The sequence below is a fragment of the Crocuta crocuta genome, unplaced genomic scaffold (assembly GCF_008692635.1).
Source record: "Crocuta crocuta isolate KB4526 unplaced genomic scaffold, BGI_CrCroc_1.0 scaffold348, whole genome shotgun sequence".
Classification (NCBI taxonomy): Eukaryota; Metazoa; Chordata; class Mammalia; order Carnivora; family Hyaenidae; genus Crocuta; species Crocuta crocuta.
Window position 1 is genome coordinate 6,621,542 of NW_027529573.1, and position 19,345 is coordinate 6,640,886.

At 35.4% G+C, this 19,345-nt stretch overlaps 1 long non-coding RNA gene across 2 annotated transcripts in view; it reads left to right on the top strand.

Moving 5' to 3' along the window:
- Nucleotides 1–19,345, top strand: part of LOC144229496 (uncharacterized) — an 88,411-nt gene that overhangs the window by 48,543 nt on the left and 20,523 nt on the right. For both annotated transcript variants that reach the window (XR_013334502.1, XR_013334503.1), the window contains exons 3-5: nucleotides 6,926–7,060; nucleotides 12,661–12,751; nucleotides 15,839–15,965. This is a non-coding gene — a long non-coding RNA (uncharacterized LOC144229496). The remainder of the gene's footprint in view (nucleotides 1–6,925; nucleotides 7,061–12,660; nucleotides 12,752–15,838; nucleotides 15,966–19,345) is intronic.

Sequence of the window (19,345 nt, forward strand, 5' to 3'; positions counted from 1 at the left end):
TACTTGATATAAATTCTTACAAACCCAAATAAAATTGCAGATCTAGGCAATTTAGAAGCTCATTATTTTGGGGGAACTTTAAATAGCTTGTCAAAATAAATGGGGCACTGAAACAAAATCAGAAAAGCAAAACTTTTAAAGTAGACTACTGAAGACATTCCAAAATGATTAAAACTGTATGTGAGATTACAGTTTCCTCCTTTCCTTATAGAGCATTTTTCCACAGGCATCTTTGTGGGACAACCCAGTTGGGTGGATGCCCAAGAGAGAACAAAAGTGATAAAAGTTTATTGAATACACTGCTAGGGGGGTGGTGTGTGGAACAGCAAAGGAGAGACTGGATGAGGTGGTGGTGAGGGGCCACAGTTATAGGGCAGTGATGGAGTATGGGGACATAAGGAATTTTCCCTTTTTTGGTCATCTTAGGAACTGTACCTGGTTGTAATTGGTCAGCTAAGGTCTATGGCTGTTTCAAAGTGGGTTGCTTAATGAGCCTGTTGCTTCCTCTCTGTGGTCAAAGTGCACCTTTTGCCTGGCTCAAATTTCCACTGCTACAGCCTGTTGCCTAAAAGTGGTCTCTACCATCTTCACCAGCTAAAGTTTCCCATTCTCCAGTGAATCCTACATATATTTTAAGTACATAGCTGATCATTCCTAAAAGGAAAAATAAAGTTCCACTCTGTAACTTCTCCAGTTTTACCTTTCTATAGTTGTTAAAATTCTCTCTCTATATATAAATAAATTGATTTTTTCCAGATTCTCTTTATGCATCAGTAACATATTACATTCATAATATTTAAACCATATACTAGTTCCCGGTCAACATTTCTTAATTAAAAAGGACTAAATACAAAAGGAATCATTAATTATAATATATCCTCAAAATAAATGATAATGCTTTGAATTTCATTACGAAGATGCATCATATTTAAATAGTCATTTTCTTATTGTATTTTTCAGTTGTTTCTAACTAATTCTTAATTTAAATCCTATATCTTTCCCCTTACACATAAATATGTATATGCATTTAAACATTGGGATGCCTGGGTGGCTCAGTCAGTTAAATGTCCAACTTACGCTCAGGTCATGACCTCACAGTGCATGAGTTCAAGCTTTACATGGGACTCTGTGCTAGCAGTTCAGAGCCTGGAGCCCACTTCCAGTTCTGTGTCTCCTCCGCTTCTCTCTCTCTTTCTCTCTCTCTCAAAAATAAGTAAGCATTTAAAAATTTAAATATTGATAAACATTAACAAATCTCATCAAAAATACTTAGCTAGTGTATCTTCCTTTTATTTTTTTTTTTTGAAGGATTTTATTTATTTTTGAGAGACAGAGAGGGAGCACGGGAGGGGCAGAGAGAGAGGGAGACACAGAATCCAAAGCAGACTCCAGGCTTTGAGCTGTCAGCACAGAGCCCAATGTGGGGCTTGAATTCAGGAGCCTTGATATCATATCAGACACTTAACCAACTGATCCACCAAGCTGCCCCTAGCCATTCATCTTCTTATCACCACTGTATGGGAGTGCCTGTTTCTCCTCACCATTTTCTAAAAGATATTCTGTAATTGTGAGTTACATATACTTATTTATTAAAAAACCTTGACATATTTTCTTCTGCTCATTTGTCATTCATAGTCATTTATTATAACATTTCATTTTCTAGTAGGAAAATATTTTCTTTTAGCATTTTTTGTGAAAATTCCATACATTAATAACTTAACCCTCTGTTTTATATTTGCACTACATTTTTCATTTCTTAAAAATCTCTAGGGTTTTATTTTTATAATTAACTTATTGTTGTAATTAACATTGGTATTTTCAGGGAAGAAATGTACATAATTAATCAGTCTTTTGTGGATTTTTGGTCATGGTTTCTCAATTTATAAAAATCTTCTACATTCTAAAACCTCACACATGTTTTTCTTTTCTTTTTTTAAAGTGCAAATTGGTTCTTTTTTATTACATTTATTTTTTCATGTAGAATTCATTTTGAATAGGGAATGAAATCAGAAACTGGGTTTACTTTCTCTGAATGGATGGACAGGTGGTTCTAAAAAACCTTAATGGAGTAAATTCATTTATTTATTTATTCATGTTTATTGAGCACTCATGTGTCATTATGTGATAGAAGATTGTTAAATAGGTATATAGAAGGCAGGAAAGTTTTATCCTTCTGATATTGATGGGAATGCTTTGCATGTTCACAACTAAGTCCAATTTTGATATTACTTTATGAATATTTTTCAGGAAATATCTGTGTATCCTGATACAAACTACTATTTTTAAAAATCAGGAATAGCTCTTATATATTCAAATTTCAGTGTATGTTAAGGAAACTATTTTCAATTTTGAATTATATTAATAGACTTCATCACGTTCTATTCTTGTTTTGGCAAAATAGACAACACAGTAGATTCTGCTCTTAATTTGTATTTTCTATCAGATTTTATATTAATATTCACTAAATGATAGGCTAAGCTTTCCTTTTTGTAGTCACTGTCTTATATTTTTATATATGGCATGCTGGTTTAAAAAATAGAAAATGTACCTCTTTTTAAGGATGAATGAAATTGAAATTATTAATTTCTTAATAGCAGACAATAATTCACCTGTGAATCAGTATGGGCCTGTTGCATATGGAGGAATCTAATGTTTAAAAAGTTGCTTCAAGGATATTTAGTAGATATAGGTATTCTACCTCTTTTTAATTTTTTTTAGGTTTTATTTATTTATCTTGAGAGAGTGTGAGCGGGGAAAGTGGGTGGCAGAGAGAGAGGGAGAGAGAATCTTAAGCAGGCTTGTACCGCTAGCACAGAGTCATTGTGGAGCTGAACTCACCAATACTGAGACCATGACCTGAGCAAAACCAAGAGCTGGATGCTTAATCCACTGAGCCACACAGGCACCCTGGGTTTTCCACCTCTTAATGATGCATAATTAATGACTTAATGACAAAGGGAAATTATTTGTATGTCCTTTGTATCTTCAGATGATTTAATTTTAGGATCTGAGATTTTTCCAGTTTTAGGATTTCTTAGGCTACTTAGTGGTTGGTCAAGTTTGTGGATTTTTAAATATCAGCTAGTGCATTAGATTGCCAATTTATCACTGTCTTTTTCTGCATCCTTGATATCTCTTGGGGACTTCATTCTTTTGCTTGTCTTCATATTTATTTTATTTTCATCGTTTTTGTTTCTTGAATACAAATGTGGTAAACAAAAATGGTCTTCAGAAGGATTAAGGCAAAGAGTTAAAAAAAAAAAGGAAGGAAAACAAGGTAAAAATTTGAAGACATTTTTAAGTTACTTTAAAAGAAGTAAAAGATGTGAAGACTTATAGAGATGATTCTTCAAAGGAAGAAACCACATAGCACAAACCTATGCAGAGATAAAGGTCCCTGTGAACCCAAAGTCCATTGCAGAGACACATGGGAGCTGGCACTGCCAGCAGCTGTGAGAACTACACCCGGTGCCAGCCCTTCTGACATTTGCTCAAAACTCTTTTCTTCTTCTTTCCTCAATTAAGTTCCCTCCCAATACAATTATCCTAGAGGCTATGAGTATCTGGTTCTGAGCTCATTAGGAAAACCTGACTCTATGAAGAATTCCCAAAATGTATTTCAAAACTAGATGAATCTAAAAGCAATATTACTGGGGCACCTGAGTGGCCCAGTCAAGTTAAGTGTCCAATTCTTGGTTTCAGCTCAGGTCATGATCTCTCGAATCATGATCTCACAGCTCCTGAGTTCTAGCCCTGTGCTGTACTCTGCACTGACAGTGTAGAGCCTGCTTGGGATTCTCTCTCTCCCTGCCTCTCTTTGCCCCTCCCACATACTCTGTCTCAAAAATAAATAAATAAACTTAAAAAAAAAAACCACAAAAAGCAGTATTCCCTATATAGCATTGTCCAGCAGGCTCAAGTTGATTGGTTTGCATTCTGTGGTTAATTTCCTCAACTATGATTCATTTTAATTGGCATATAAACTGACTAGGTCTGCTTATTTCAGGCAAAATGACAGAAACTAATGATAATTACTATTACTGTAGCAAGTAACTGAACAATTTATTGGGGAATATAGGGTATATAAATTCAAAACCCATTTAAGAACCCATTTGCTGGGAAGAAGTAAGCATGAATAATTCCACTTGTATTGGTCAGTATGACTTTTCTTCAGTAAATTTAATCATATTTGTTCTTTTTAAGGAACATATATATTCCTTATATATATTCCTAATATATATATTCCTCATATATATATACACATATATTTTAATACTATTCCAGATATTTTAAAAGGATCTTTTCTTTATAAAAGCAAAGCATCTCAGGCTCATTTGGAGATTTTTCTGATTCAATATTGATTCATAGATAAAATACATTTTGTTGAATGGAAGAAACCAGACTCAAAAGACCACATATTATATGATTTCAGTCATCTAACATTCTAAAGAGGCAAAATTGAGGAATGGAAACAGGAATGTTTGCCAGTTGTGGAGGAAAGGATAGATGACTATGAAACAATGCAGAGTATAATTTTTAAGGTTATGGAACTGTTCTTTTCAGTACTGGAGTAGTAGATACACGGCTTTGTGTATTTATCAAAACCCATAAAACTGTGCCTCACAAAGGGCAGGATTCAATGTATGGAAATTAAAAGATTATGTCAGGTGCCTGGCGTCCCAGAATGTACTATAAACTGTAACAAATGAATCTAACTATGAAAAATTTTTGACATAACCCTACTGCAAGGAGTGGAGATAAAAAGATGTTGACTTAAGTAATACCAACAAATGGCATTTAGACTGAACACTGTAAAGTTGAAGGATATGAAGGTATAGCACAGTGTAACAGTTCTGAATCTGCATTATCTGTCTGTTCAGGTTAAACAAGTCAATGGATGTGGCTTGTGGAGCCCAGCTTGTCACTATTAGGCAGGGAAAATATAAAAAAGCAAGAGAGAATAAATGACTAGGACTGGTTTGGGGTATGAGACATCAGTATGAATTTAACATTTAGTTTAATATAGGTAAATATGGATAGATACAGAAATGATAGGTGTGTGTATAAACATATGTTAGTTGTATACATGAATATATATCCTAAATAATTTGCTAAGGAATTCTAGAAACAATAACGATCCAATAGCTAAGAGCACACCAGCACCTAGTTTTTGGTTTCTAAATGCCACTATTCAATGAAAAGGACAAGGGCTTGTAGAATTGGCTGTTCTAGGGCTGATTTAGGTAAAGCACCAAATGAGCCCAGAGTATCTTTTAGTATCAGAAAGCAAATAAGTACTCAAAAAACCAAGGAGGGGCATGTCAAAAGAACATAAAAGCAAAATTGGAAGAGCTACTAATAGTCAAAGCTGGAATGATTTTAGCAATAAAATACATTGTGTGGTATTGGATTAAAAAACAGTGTCTAAAACAAATATACATGAGTCCATAATTATATAAATAAATGATTGGACAAACAAATAAATGGGGAGAAAGGGCACATCCTCCTAAGAGAAGAATTATAAATAATATAAGTAAATACTGCCCCCTCCAGGAGACAGGCCTGAATTCCAAACCTATTCATCTGAAAATTCTTTGAAAACTAGATTAAAAGAAAACCTCCTTAATCTGACTAAGAGTATATCTAAAAATCTACAAAGATAATATTTAGTGGTTAATATTAAAACATTTCTACTTGTGAGTAGGAATGAGACACACAGGAATTCTAGCCAGTGCTATAAGTTTCCAGCAAGAGAAAAAAAAATGCATACACAATGGAAAAGAGAGAAAAACATGACTTTTTAAACAAGTGACATGATTGTGCACATGGAAACTCCAAAACAATCGAATGAAAATTATTATAATTTGGTATTTCAAGGTTTCTGGATCCAAGGCCTGTATACAAAAACCACATATTTCTGCACATTAGTGACAAAAATAGAATGTGAAACTTATAATGATATAACTTATAACAGCATTAAAACATATCCCATGCAGAGAAATAAATTATATAAAAGATGTGCAACCTCTTTACACAGAACATTAGTTTGCACTGAGAGAAATTAAAGAAAATCTAAATCCCTAAAAGGTTCTGTTGTTACTGACACTGAAACAGTCATAGTTATAAAGATATAATTCTTAAATCAATAAATTCAATGCAATAACAATAAAAATCACCTAGGATCTTGAGAGGTTTATTGTGGGGGGTGAATTGATAACTTTATTTGAAAATTTAAATGGGGCACCTTGGTGGCTCAGTCAGCTAACTTTGGCTCAGGTCATGATCTCACAGTTTGTGAGTTCAAGGCCCTCATCAGGCTCTGTGCTGACAGCTCAGAGCCTGGAGCCTGCTTCAGACTCTATGTCTCCCTCTCTCTCTGCCCCTTCCCCACTCATGTGCACTCTCTCTCTCTCCATGTCTCTCTCTCTCTCTGTCTCTCTCTCTCAAAAATAAATAAAAAAAACATTTTAAAATTTTATTAAAAAAGAAAAAAAAGAATGTATATGGAAGCATATGGGAAAATAGGCAAGACAAACATTGATGGATAATAAAGATGGAGGCATCTACTGAATATCAGGGGTTATTTTTAAACTTCATGAAAATAGACAGTATGTTGGTGCAAAAATATGCAAATAGAGCAATGGAGCAGAATAGAGACTCTAGAACCAAACACAAATATAGTCATTTGATCAAGGATGATGGTTTCTTTGTAGTGCAGTAGAGAAAAGATGATTTTCAGTAAGGTGTTTATCCCTTCCTCTATGCTCTTACCAGTAAGCCTTTTATATTTCTCTTAAGTAATTTCACTTAGTCCATGTTCTTGTATGATACAGTTAATTCAGGATTTCTGATTTCTAAAAAACAGATACGAAATACTTGACTTGCACCTCTTCACAAATAACTTTTTATTCTTCTCCTTCCCCAGTATGCAACTCTTCAGGACACTCTGGCTTGGTGCTTGCCTGCTTATCAGACCCCAACAACCGGTGCAAAGACAAGTACAGTTTTCTGAGTGTTGTTGATTGCAAACCTGGATTCATTGAAGGCAAACTTTCAAAAGGTATTGTCATTCACCAGGACGTTAGTTTATCCCCAGCTTAACTGCTTACTTACATTAATTTTTGCCTAATAACATGGGTATTCAAGGCTGTGAATGTTGCTTTCATTATAGCTTCAGACATTTCTCCCAGGGTAGGATTTGTAGAGCTTGAAATAATTTGTTTTCTAAAAATTCTGTGATGTTAGTTTTACTTTCTTTTTTTACTCATTAGTTAAGAAGGAAATTTTTGTGTGATGAGAGAGCTGCATGAATTTCTCTTTTAAAGTATCATGGTTCCTCTACTATATTCCAGGTTTAGTGAATTAAGTTCTGAGACTTTGGTCTTTACTATTATTCCATTTTAAATTATTTTTTTTCCTAACAGTCTTTTTGTCTATTTTCTGTAAATATTCAACTGGTTCAAATTATTATAGGCTTTTTTTTACTGCAGTTTTCCTTAAAAGCTAAAATTATACCTTCCCTAGCTCTACTTCTAAATTAGTTCACTGATACTTTAAAAGGATAAAATTTCTGAAACATTACAATATGGTCTGGTATTTGAGTCTGTCTTGTCATGGTTATTCTCTGAAGAAATTGAACAGTGAGTTCCTTTTTTTTTCACCATGATATAGATCATTACTGGTCTTCTTCCTATTTTCTTGGTTAACTGTTTTCTCAGAGATTCTTTTCACTGAAAAGACTGAAAAGATGAGGGTGGTTAGTGTACCTAGTCCAGACTCACCACCCATAGTGTGTAGAAGGCCAGTTAATTTTCAGGGTGCAAATGATTCTGGGTCTCTTAGGAAGAAGTCAATATGTAGATGAAATGGTACAAAGAGCCTCTGATGCTGTTACTGTCTGTTTGTGAGACAGCTTGAGCTTGCCCTGATGTGCTGGCTGAGCAAATCCACATTAGTTATCACTGATGCAAACCGTTTTCATGGTCCATGTAGTCTGCAGTATTTCAGAACGTTTCACAGGTCAGGTGATAATATAAAGGGATAATATCTTTATTTTAGTTTATTCAACAAAAAGTAGAATCTTTGTGCTTTTTTAAATTATTTTTTTAGCATTCATTTATTTTTGAGAGACAGAGAGAGACAGTGTGATTAGGGAAGAGCCAGAGAGAGAGAGGGAGACACAGAATCTGAAGCAGGCTCCAGGCTCTGAGGTGTCAGCACAGAGCCTGACACGGGGCCTGAACCCATGAACTGTAAGATCATGACCTGAGCCGAAGTCAGATGCTTAACCAACTGAGCCACCTAGGCACCCCTCTGCCTTTTTTTCTTTTTTTTTATCTTCAGGAATTACTTTTACATTTATTTTGAAATATATCACACTCTATGTGGCTTTACATACTAAAAATCCCTAGGTTAATCACATAGGTCTTGAAGGCCATTTGCAATACTTTTCTTGGATGTGTGCTAGTAGTAAGTGCCTCCATATGGATCTGCATTTAGGCTTTTCATGTGTACACACTCAAACCTGGATCTGCCTGCCTACCCTGCAAAAATCTAAACTCTATGACATCTTTTCAAAGCAAAGGAGAGAGAGAGAGAGAGAGAAAGGAAATATCTGCAAGACAAAGTTCCCATGATTCTTGTCACTCTATTTTTCAGGTATGACTCATCAGACTGTTTGCTGATTTTACTTTGCCACTACATCTCAAAGCTAATCTTGAACTGCAGCAAGATTGGGCCCCTCTACTGTTCACAAATATGCTATTGAAGGCTCATTGTTAATCTTCCCTTTGTAGTCCTAATCTATAAATTTAGGTAAAATCAAGCCAGTCTTATTGAGGTCAAAATTCAATTGACATATCTCAGAACGATAACTTCATCATAAGATCTTCCCATCTTTTATTTATATAAAAAATTCTGAGAACTGTTATCCAAAGTATAAGTTCACTGAGATTCTAAATCATAAGCAAGGAATTATCAAAACACAGAAACTAAACTGAGAGGAAGAACTTGGGTAAGGCTAATAGATTAAAGGCTAAGAGCCAGCTATGGGAAATATTTACAAAGGAAGACAGAACCTAGAGATTGAGCAATTTCTGAAGTGACAATGGAGACATTCTCTAGATTGCTTGTGACCTTAGAAATGGATATAAAGGAAGCATTAAAGTGAACCCCATATTTCCATAGCTGTGGAAAGCTGAAACTGCAAAGCCATATTAAACTCTTTTTCAAAATATCACTTACTCGGGTCATGAATTCAGTGAGAAAATGTGCAGAAAACAAACTAAGACTTATATCTTTTCAGAACTCACCTGAAAAATAAAGCACCATGGAGATTTTTGTCTGACATCTCACCATCAAAAATAAATGATTATAAAGAAGAAGATGCCCAGAATTTCAAAGAAACATCCATATATTGCTTCAGGAGATAACCACAATTGCTTCCATTGAATGCTGATTCAAGAAAACCTGAATATTATATATAGAATGTGTGAAAATGAGCTCTACACTCTGGCCATCAAACACCCACTTCCACAAGTTATTAACAACTCTTATTAATACTACCTCCTAAATGCCTCTTACTATTCCTGTTGTCAACTGATCCCCTGGGAAAGGAGCAAAGGCAATACAATAGAGCAAAGGTAGTCTCTTCAACAAATGGTGCTGGAAAAGTTGAATACTTACCTACAAAAAAAAAAATTAACCTAAAGACAAACCTTTAATCACTTCACAAAAATTAACTCAAAATGGATCACATTTCTAAATATTACATGCAAAACTGTAAAGTTCCTAGAAGATAGCATTGGAAACAACCTTGATAACCTTGGGTGTGGTGATGCCATTTTAGATACAGCATCAAAGCCACAATCCACGAAATAAATATTGATAAGGTGGACTTCATTAAAATTAAAAACTTTTACTCTGTGAAAAACAATGTCAAGAGAATGAGAAGACAAGCCACACTCTGGGAGAATATATTTGCTAGAGACATATATGATAAAGGACTATTATTCAAAGGATACAAAGAACTGTTAAAGCTTAACAATAAGAAAAAAATTTCAGTTTAAAACATGGGCTGAAGACCTTAACAGATCTCACCAAGGAAAATATACAGATGACAAATAAGCATATGAAAAGAGGTTCCATGTATGTCACTGGAGAAAAGCAAATTAAACCAACAGTGAGATTCACACCTCTTAGAATGGCCAAATTCTGGAACCCTGACAACACCAAAGGCTGGTGAGAATGTAGTAAGAATGCATTTATTGCTGGCAGGAATGCAAAATGGTACAACCACTTTAGAAGACAGGTTGATGGTTTCTTATAGAACTAAACATATTCTTACATATGATTCAGGAGTCATGCTCATTGGTATTTACACAGAGGAGTTGTAAACTAATATGCACACAACCTTGCATAGGATTTTTTATAACAGCTAATTTATTCATAGTTGACAAAACTTGGAAGGAACCAACATGCCCTTTAGTAGGGGTGAATAAAGTGTAGTACATCTAGACAATGGAATATGATTCAGTGCTACAAAAAAGTAAGCTATCAAGCCATAAAAAAACATGCAGGAAACTCAAATGCCTATTACTAAGTGGAAAAAGCCAATCTGAAAAGACTATACACTGTATGAGTCCAACTATATAATATTCTGGAAAAGACCAAACTATGCAGACAAAAAAAAAGATCAGTGGTTGCCTGGGAGGTGGGGAGGGGGATTTAGAAGAGACAAAGCACAGCAGATATTAGCAAAGTGAAAATAGTTTGTATGGTACTATAATAATGGATACATATCATTATACATTTGTCCAAACCATAGAATGTACAGTTCCAAGAGTGAATCTTCATGTTAACTATGGACTTTGGGTGACTATGATGTGTCAATGTAGGCTCATCCTTGGTAACAAAATGTACCACTCTTGTGAGTAATGTTGATATAAGGTATACTATTCATGTGTAGGATCAAGGGTATATGGTAAATCTCTGTACCTTTTTCTCAAACTAGGAAGTATGGATATGCCACAGTTAATGGTGGAGGGTTAAATAAGAAAGTGATGTAATGTCATTTGTTATTTAAAGATAATTCAAGTAACGCTGTAGAAGACTCTTAGGCTGGGGGATATTTCAAAGAGATAGGAATTCATTCAACATATGTTTTGTCAAGACAAAATTATGTAAGAGCTATGGATTAGGTTTTTGCCTCTGTTTCGTTCTGTGAGAAGGGGTGTAGCATAAACCTTACAGCCTATTAGGCCTACGTTCAAGTGTGGCTCTAGAAAATGCCAGCTGTGAGACCTTAGTCAAATTGTCTTAACCTCTTTTGCCCTTCTTTTTCACCCATGAAACAGGAATAATAATAGCAATTTTGTAAGTTTTGTAAAGATTATAGGAAATAGTAGATGTTAAGCTCCTAAACTAAGATAACTGACAAAAAAATAGACACATAATAATTTATATTTGCTATCATTAGTATGCCTAGAGATAATGCTTTTAGTGTTTAATTTCTAAAAATGGTTTAATTCTGTATGTAATCAACAAGACACTCTTGACCTGTTTTGCCTAATGACATGTCTGCAATATTTCTCCTCTAAATACAACTTCAGTATTGTGTGTCTGGCTTCTTTCTGGTCCTCAAGTGTTTTTTACCGCAACAAAATGGTGGGGAAGAGGAGAAGTATAAACCAGTCTGGCAGAAATCTGTTTCTACTTGGGATTAAGGATGGAAATTGACCCTGCTTGGTATGGCATGACTCTCCTTGTATCCCTACTTGCCATGCTTGATGGCGGTAACTTACTTTATGCCCACTATCAAACATGTTAGCATAAAATGTCACAGTAGCCCAGGAGAAGAGATGGTGAGAATCTGTATCATGACTATGGCTGTGGAATAGATTTGAACATTTATGACGATGTATCAATGACCTTGCTGGATAGGGAAGATGAAGTGGCAAAAACAAAAGAATTGATTCTCGGGCTTTTGGCCTGTTTGGATGAGTTTTAATATTATACAACTGAGAAGTCATCATATCTCCCTTTATTCCCTATTATTTGGTTCTTTCTGAGCTATCTCACTTTCTCCTAGAACCTGTTTGAACATAATTCAGCATTTCTTAAAATTATCTCTGAAAGGTACACATCTGCAGAATCATTGCTGGGCAATATGGGGTTTACTGAAGACCAAGGTGAGACAGTGATAATTTTTTAGGAATTCTTTAAAAGTATTTTTTGGGTGAAGCATATTTCATTTTTGCCCATGATTCTTACCTCCATAGAATGTCCAGTCTTAAAAAAAAAAAGAAAGTATAGTCTTGCCAGAAGCTCTTCTGTTTTCCATATTTCCTCTATGTATTTCTAATCACTCACTGTTTGGTCGGGAGTAGTGAATTCAGTTCTGCTCCCAGCTTCCATTTCCAAAGTCACATATGAAATTCACAAAACATGTGGGACAAAATTTCCCTCTTCCTGTGGTTCAAATATCAGTACCCCGAAAATGAGTCACATCCCAAGAAGAATAATAGAAGCTCTGTTTATCTTTTTATAATATTAGTTATGAGATAGAAAATAGCGTGAAAAATAATAATGGCCAATATGGATGAGAGGTAGGATTTGTATATGTTCAATTTTAATATGTTTGTATGCTTTTGTAATATCTAGGTTTGATGTCTAGGATGCTGTTGGAAATCGGGTTTTGGAATATGACCAGGAATGGATCTGCAACAGATTAGTGTTGAGATGGCTGAGACGGGTAAGAAATTATCTGAATATATAGATTAGAATATAATAGGGCTGGAATGAAGTGACCAACAAGGGAGGAAAATTCTTCCAGTACTTTTATATCAGGATGTTCTTGGGAATGTCTATTTAGCCACTGTATTTCCTTACAGGTTACCCACTAAATACCCACTAGATAGCCAATCTTCCAAATCTCTCAATATATTATGAGAAGCCAATATATATGTCTTTAATTACTTAATACATAATAAATAGAAAAGTCCTTTTAACTATAAAATTTAGATAAAGTTAAAGGCAAATTAAAATTTTTCTTAATGCTTGTATCCCTCACCGTGAACTGAATTCCACGACTGTAACTTAGACTCTGATATTTACAAAGGAAACCATTATTTTGAATTTTGAATTTTCCTTTAAAAAAAACAAATTGTGTTTTTCTGTCTTACTAATAGGATATTTCTATTAAACCATATAATTTAAAGGTTGTATTTATATAAATTGCCTAATTCCATGCTTTGAATATAATACGAATACTTCTAAATAACAAAGTTATCTAACATTTATAGATATGGGGGCAATTCTAAGGGCTTTATATATTGTTAGAATGTTTAATATTAAAAATAATCTCATGGGGCGCCTGGGTGGCTTAGTCGGTTAAGCGTCTGACTTTCGCTCAGGTCATGATCTCGCGGTTCGTGGGTTTGAGCCCCGCGTCGGGCTCTGTGCTGACTGCCAGCTCAGAGCCTGGAGCCTATTTCAGAATCTGTATCTCCCTCTCTCTCTGACCCTCCCCTGCTCACGCTGTCTCTCTCCTAGAAATAAAAATATTTAAAAAAAAATAATCTCATAAAATAATTTATGAAGTAGATGATAGCATTTATGAACTTTTATTATCATCCTTATTTCAGAGATGAGGAAAATGAGTCAGGGAAGGGTAAGTAACCTGATCAAACTTACACAGATGGTCAGTTTGAACCAATGCAGTTAGATTTCCAGCACTGATACTATAAAAACTATATAATACTGTAGTGTTGTTACTTACCTGCCTTTTGCAACAATGAAATTTCAAAAATTCAAAGTGGGTACTTCTTACCCAAATATACAATTCATAAATGGAAAGGATTTTAAAAATTCATGACTTCTGACTTCAGGCTAAGGCTTTTGTTTGTCTCTTTATTTGTTTGCTGGTTATTTTTCCTTGCTTTTTTTTTTTTTTTTTTTTCACTTTCTATCCTACTGCTATATAAGCTATGGAAAAATGTAGAAAGAAAAAGGCAGATGGTCATAACAAGTTATTTACTCCATATAAATTAATCAACACTATGCCTGATAACATGCTGGGTATATAGATAGAAATAGACAAAACAAAAACAAAAACAAAAAAAGGTTTTGTTACTGAGAGACAGAAAAGGTAAAAAGCCTCAGTTCTTTTCCCTGTCACAGTAAAGAATTACAGGACAGTGAAATAAAATTATTAGCGGAGCAAATTTTATTAAATTACATTCCAAGGTAGGAGAGGGTCAGTCGAGAGAGAGGATGGCCCCAAAAACTCCAGGGTGTGGGCTTATATCAATTTTTTTTTCCTTTGGGCCAGTTCTAGGGTCTCATCATTAGAGTGACAGGCCTGGATTGTATAATAATTAGCCATCTACTCATGTCCTTTCCCAAGATACCCTGGAAATGCCTGCCTGGGGTGGGAAACTGCAACATTATTTCTATTCTAAGGACATAGGTCAAATAAGGACAAGCAGCTGCCTTCTCTACAAGTGCAACAAGCAGGACAAACTTAACTATTCCTCTGCCAGGATGTTGTAACCTCCAACCCACTGCTAGATGGGTAGAATGAGGTGGTCCCTGGGCCGATCCATCAAGACATGTAAGATCAATCCTCCTGTCACTCATGCCTAGTTTCCTGCCTAACAGTTTCTGGTCTTTAAATTCAGTAGTGGAGTCAAATAACGAAATGTGTAATTCCCATTCTCTTAAGAGTGGGCTGGTGATTGAAACTTAGTGACTTGCTTCTGAAGGATAAAGGATGCAAAAGGAAAAATAGGTGCTTTATAAAGGATAAAGCTGACAGTCACTGCCTTAGCCAAGTGATCAGGCTAACATCATCAGGAATAAGCCATATTAATATTGTGTGCCTTCTGATATGAGATAAGGGGGAAGTTAACTTCACCTCTGTGATATTCTTCCTCAAAATCCATAAGCACAGGCTAATCAGAAGAAACATCAGGGAAAAAAAAGGTCTAATTGAGAGACCTCAAAATATGACTAGTGTTCTTGAAATCTATCAAAATTATGAAAAATAAAGGTAGATAAAATGTAACAAATCAGAAAACACAAAAGATACAATAACTAAATGCAGTGAGAGATCTATTCTTAATCCATAGATCCCAGAACCACACACATATACACACACAAGACATTAGTGGACAAACTACTTGGTGGTGAAATCCAAATTAAGTTTTTAACTTATTTACCAATGTTGTTGTAATTTAAATGTCCTACTTTTAATAAATGTACTATGGTTATACATTAATGTAAGGGTAAGCTAGGTGAGGTGTGTAGGAGTACTAAACTCACCTATAAACTTCTATAAACTTAAAATCACTTAAAATTGATAATTTGGGGCACTTGGGTTGCTCTCAGCTCATGTCACAATCTCATGGTTCGTGAGTTCGAACTCTGGGTCAGGCTCTGCACTGACAGCATAAAGCCTGCCTGGAATTCAATCTCCTTCTCTCTCTACCCATACCCGACTCCTGTGCTCACTAGCTCACCCTCTCTCTTTCTCTCTCAAAATTAATTAATTAATTAATTGAATTTTTAAACAGTGTTCAATAATTACAATGTTGGTAAGTTTTGTTTTAAGGAAAGAGGAGGGTGCCCTTAAGAACACATGTGAAGAAGTGTCTAGAGTTGGGGTGGCAAATTATAGTCTGATAGTACAAATGCTGCCTTGGCCTATGTTGCGATGGCCTGAGAGCTAATAATACTTTCACCATTTTAAAGGATTATAAACAAAACAACAACAAAGAATATATGACAGAGAGCTTATGTGGTCTGCAAAACTCAAATATTTACTATTGGCCCTTTGCAGGAAAATGTCACCATTCCCAGGTTGAGAGAATCAAGAAACAACACTTGGAAGGAAGACCTTCTAAACTAAAAACTGAAAAGTGGGAAGGCATCAGCCTGAGGACGCAGCACATGAGTATAATGAAAGGGTAAGGTGCTAAAATGCGAGGCAATGTTCCAGGTCAAAGAGAGGCATATGGGAAGGCAGAAGGAATGTGAGATCATTGTCCCTTTAGAAACTAGAAGTGGAAATAATGGCCACGTGACTGGAGAGCTGGATGATACCACAAAAGAGGACTTGATGCTGATGAGTTAAGCAAGGGCTGGAGCCTGCATGTATGCCACACGACTATATTCATAATTCATGAAGGTGATTAGATAGCTTATAAACTGCTGAATCCCATGATACATAGTGTATTTCTAAAACAGTTCACTCTGGAGAAGAGAGTGAAGGAAGAATAAGATTAGTGACTGACAGACCATTTAGACATTTGTAGTGTTCCATTAAAAAAAAAATGTTGGCTTGTTCTAAAGTAATGACCATGAGATGAAGAGAACTGAAGAAATTTGAATTCAATTGATGGAGTAGAATTGGTAGCATTGGATATACATATAGAGGGAGACAGATGACAAAAATGACAGCACTCATTGGTGTTACTCACCAACATTGTGAATGTATGTTTGAGCAACTTTTGGAGGAAGAGATGTGACATGATTCTGGAGCATCAAGTACTAATTACAGATTATAGCCCAAGGTTTAGGTTTTTAGTTTAATGGGCTTTGATGCTTCAGTTGGGAAACTGGCTAATGGTACCCAAACTTACCAAGTCACAAAACCTTAGGATGTCTTATAACTCTAAAGATTACCCTAGCCAGATACTCTAACCCTTGCTTGAATGTATTCTGCAAACTTTTCTACCGAAAGCCATTCTCCTGATCTGAAACAACTTCCCATTCTTGCCCCAAGTAAACAAAACTCCCCGAAGACAGTGACCTGAAACATAAAAGTGCAACCTGCTGGAAAATCCAATAAACAAGGGCTTTCTAATTGCTCTATTGTTGTCTAATTGCTGCAGGCAAGAATTGTTGGAAGTGAGCTGCCTGCTGGCTGTGCCTCTATCCTAACCTTGAAATCTGGCCACTGCAAGTAAGGAGCACTGGTGGCCACTATGGGAGGCCTATCACTGGGTTTGCTGTTCTGCTTTTCCCTGCCTAAAAGTGCTCATCTGAGACATAGGTAATGGCTATTTCCTGGAGTGGCTATTCCATGACCCTTCATCCATTACTCAGGGCAGCCATTCACCTGTAAACTAAAACTGCTGGTCAAAAATGTATTGGAAAGTGGAGGGGAAGTGTCAATTTAGTTCACCTTCATACTTTATTTAAGTTATATTTTTTGCATATTTTTAGTAAAATAAATATATTATACCCTAAGAAAAAATAATATACATACTGCTTTGTAAGGGGTATTCAAAGATGTTCTTTCAAGTTAGAGTTTGGTATCATTCCAACTAAATTTGAATATTCTTGAACATATATGATTTTTAAAATTTGTTTTAGACCTCTTTTCTTATCTATTGAATGAAACATAGTTTATTCTCAGCTAATCAACCGTGAAAAGCCTCATTCTTTGACAGTAAAAATCATGAACAAGTTGCTACCACTCACCTGGTTGACTTTTATCCAGAACAACAAAATCTAATGTCAGAAGTGCTCATTAGGTAGGAAAGAAAATGAGACACTGGTGAGAGCTAGCCTTTCAACCTCAAATTTAAGAAGAAAAGCCAACACTAAAATTCTTTGCATGTGAAGATTAGCATATGAAGTGATATTTTTGAAATATCTTTCCCTGAAGGATAAATAGAAAATGTGAAAGGTTAAATAATTTACTGTGATAATTTAATTTATAAAGACAGCTCTGTAGTTGAATCAGTTTTCCTGAACTTTCATGCCTCTAAACAGATTATATGTATATGTATATATATCAGCACACCCTAAAGCTCATATGTATGTAATTACCATATGTAATAATGATGAACTATGCTTTTTCAAAATTATTTTTAAAAAACCATACACATACACAAATGCCTAGGAAATCCAAGTAGCCAGGAAGATAAATTCTCTGAGCAGGTAAGAGGTGACTACAAAAAATAACCAACCAATCATCTAAGCAAACAAATAAACCTGAAGCAAAAATCACATACACACACAAAACAAGCCAACAAACAAAAACAAATTCAAGCTTTGTTTTAGGAAATTTTCCTATATTTTAAGAAAATATTTCCGGGGCGCCTGGGTGGCTTAGTCGGTTAAGTGTCCGACTTTTGCTTGGGTCATGATCTCGCGGTTCGTGGGTTCGAGCCCCGCGTCGGGCTCTGTGCTGACTGCCGGCTCAGAGCCTGGAGCCTGTTTCAATCTGTGACTCCCTCTCTCTCTGACCCTCCCCTGCTCATGCTGTCTCTGTCTCTCTCTCCTAGAAATAAATAAAACATTAAAAAAAAAAAAAAAAAAGAAAAAGAAAATATTTCCTAAAAGTCATTGGAACAGATTAGTGGCTTCTCTGTACTGAAATCACTTATCAAACTCAGGTCTTCCAAGTTCTCAGTGTCATTATTCTGAACCCTAATGACTTTTACCACACAACTGGAAACATAGCAAAAGGGTGTAAAATACTGGTCTTAGTGGGTTAGAATATATCTGATCAAATCTTTCAATTTGCATTAGTTTAAATTCAATATTAATGACACTTATCAAACATCTGTTTTTTCCTGGACTGTCACAGAGAAAATATTAGATAGTTTGGAGTGTTTTGGTGATCCAGTGGTTTTTGATAGTATCAATTTGCTTATATAATACTTTCTGATATATTGAATCACATGAAACTATGAGGGATTATAAAATATCAACAAGAATGATATATTCATGATGTAGATGTAACTGGGCCATTTTGGAGCTTATGATGATAAAAGAAAGATATGTTCATCATGGTTTCATAGTTTCATAGTTCTCATAAATTTTTGGAAAGCAAATTTTTACATTTAAATTATAACAGGGGCACCTGGGTGGCTCAGTCGGTTAAGTGTCCAATGTCGGCTCAGGTCATGCATGGCCTCACAGTTCGTGGGTTCGAGCCCTGCGTCGGGCTCTGTGCTGACAGCTCAGAGCCTGGAGCCTGCTTCTGATTCTGTGTCTCCCTCTGTCTCTGACCCTCCTCTGCTCACACTGTCTCTCTCTCTCTCTCTCAAAAATAAATAAATAAATAAATAAATAAAACATTAATATATTAGATTATAACAATGATCCAATGATCAGAAACTGTATAAAGCAATACAAAGAAATTAACTGGCACCTAGAAAATAACATTCTAGTCACATTCCTGCAAATAACCTACAAGAGCAAATTAAATGATAACCATATAAGATGCATAGCAAGCAAGCCCAAATACCTTTTGCAAAATTCTAGATCTTTGTTCTTCCTTCCTTCATCCCTTCCTCACTCCCTCCCTTCCTTCCTTCCTTAATTGTAAGAG